We start from the raw sequence: 2,130 nt of genomic DNA on the forward strand, positions 1-2,130 counted from the left end.
GAGGGTTCTGGGCGGGGGCGGGGTTCCTGCCGCCGGATCGCCGCTTTTCGAGGGCCTCGGTCCTCCTTGATACCTGGCGCAAAGCGGGATCCCCAGGCGACAGGGGGCGGAGAGCGAGTCCCCAGTCGCGTCTTGTAGCCCCCCTGCATTCCGGCACCGCCCCAGCCTGCGCCCGGAGCCTGTCTCCTCCACAGCCACGGGAGAGAGTGCGGTGTGGCTGCGAAGGAGAGCGTGGAGCGGACGCGCGGTTCCGACGGGGCACACAGAGGTTCAGGGGGCTACCCTCACGGCTCCGCTTGGCGCTCTCCTTTCCCTTGCCGGCGGGAGTCCCCAGGCAGTGGATTTCAGTGTCTCTGTCCCTACTCCGCCCCAGCTCTGCCCTGAGGTTAGGGTGGGGCACCCCTGCGCATCTGGGGGCCTCCTGCCTGCCCTGCGCACCCCCCCCCCCCGCCGCCGCTGCCCCGGCCGGCGGGTTCCCTGGGGGGTGGAAGCAAAGGAATCCGAAAGGGGAAAGTACATCCAGCAACCACTCCGGTGCGGGCTGCCAGGCACAGCCTCAGAAGGGAAGAGGATGCGCGCCTCGCCAAGCTCTGCCCTCGGCAGCGCGGTGCCCCTGGACAACGCCCTTCTTCCTGCCTCGCGGGGGCTGCAGTTTTCTCATGTATGGCCAAGGAGTTGTTCTGGCCCCAGATCAAGGTTGTTCAGCCACAAGCCTCGATGGCCAAGCGCTCCCCTAGGAACAGGGGAGATGTGTGGGACCTCCGCTTTCCCTGGACCTTCTCCTTCGAGGGCCCCAGATCAGTTGCGAGCACCTTCGGTCCTTGCCTTGCGGCTGCCAGGGAGCTTTGTCATGGAGAACCCACCTGTCCTGAGCAGCCGCTTCGGACCCGGGGGCGTTAAGACCCTGCAGGGCCCCACTTCTGTCCTCAGCTTCTGGAGGGGGCAGACTTGCACTGTGCTACAGATGCTGGACCATCAATGGGATGCTAGGAATGCAGAAATTCCAGGCTAGAGCTCTGAGGGCAAGAGCTGACCCCGGAGCAGTGGCCCGCCAGGGAGGCTGCCATCCCCTCTCTCCATGCCGCATCCAAGCACAGGTGACGGCCAGCGGGCAGAGGTATGCAAGGGGAGGTTCCCAGCAGCCGGAGGCAGTTCCACCTTAGCTACCGTTCAGGCTGGCGGATCTTCTCCACCTGAACCACCTTGTGGGGTGAGGTAGTTCCTGCTTGCTGTGCGAGTTGATGCTATTAATAACGAATAATTAGCCATATGTTATCACCTGCTTTTCGTGTGCCAGATGCTGGCTGCATATTCTCCAGACACTGGTTCTCAATATGACAATGGAGGGAGTCTTCTCAAACAGAACTCAGATCTCTCTCGCACTGCTCAGAACCCTGCAGTGGCTCCCGCTTCACTCTACAAAAACGCGGGTGACCCTGCCGTGGCGGGCCGGGTCAGACCATCTGCCTCTCCCTGTGGCTTCACTCCTCGCCCTTCCTGTCCTTTCCCTGGCACCCACTCCCCTAGCCACACTGTCCTCGAGGTGGCACACTGTGCACACTTCCACCCCAGGGCCTTTGCACCAGCTGCATCATCCAGTTGGGATGCTCCTCCCCACATACTAAGTCACTGTGTTCTATTTTTGTGTCGAGAAGTCATCTTCTCAGTGAGGCCCACCTGGACCAGGAGATGTAGTCCATGCAGTCTGCACTCCGACCCCTCACTCCTAACCCCTCCCCTTGCTCTGCTTTTCCTTTGTTTCCTTGGCACCAGCCGCCTCCAACACGTGGTGCAATATCCTCCTTTGTTGCGCTCCTTGAGGCGTGCAAAGCTCCTGGTCTGCTTTGTTGGCTGATGCAGCTCCAGCGCCTAGAACAGGGCCTGGCACAGAGTAAGCCTGTTTGTGGAGTGAGCTCATTGCAGCCTGTGACGGCCCTGTGGGGTAGACAAGGGGTTTCAGCTCATCTTGTGGAGGAGGTGGCTGAAGCTCAGAGGGCTCATGCAACCTGCGCAAGGTCTCACAGCCAGTGTGTGGCCAAGGCCGGCTTCAACCCAAGGGGGTCCTAGTTCTTAAGCAGAATACCCCCCTTCCCTCCCCAGGTGAGACTTTGGGACCTGGAGCTGGCATAG

The sequence above is a fragment of the Oryctolagus cuniculus genome, chromosome 18 (genome assembly GCF_051225735.1).
Source record: "Oryctolagus cuniculus isolate XC-2025 breed Fujian yellow rabbit chromosome 18, ASM5122573v1, whole genome shotgun sequence".
In the NCBI taxonomy this organism is placed as follows: Eukaryota; Metazoa; Chordata; class Mammalia; order Lagomorpha; family Leporidae; genus Oryctolagus; species Oryctolagus cuniculus.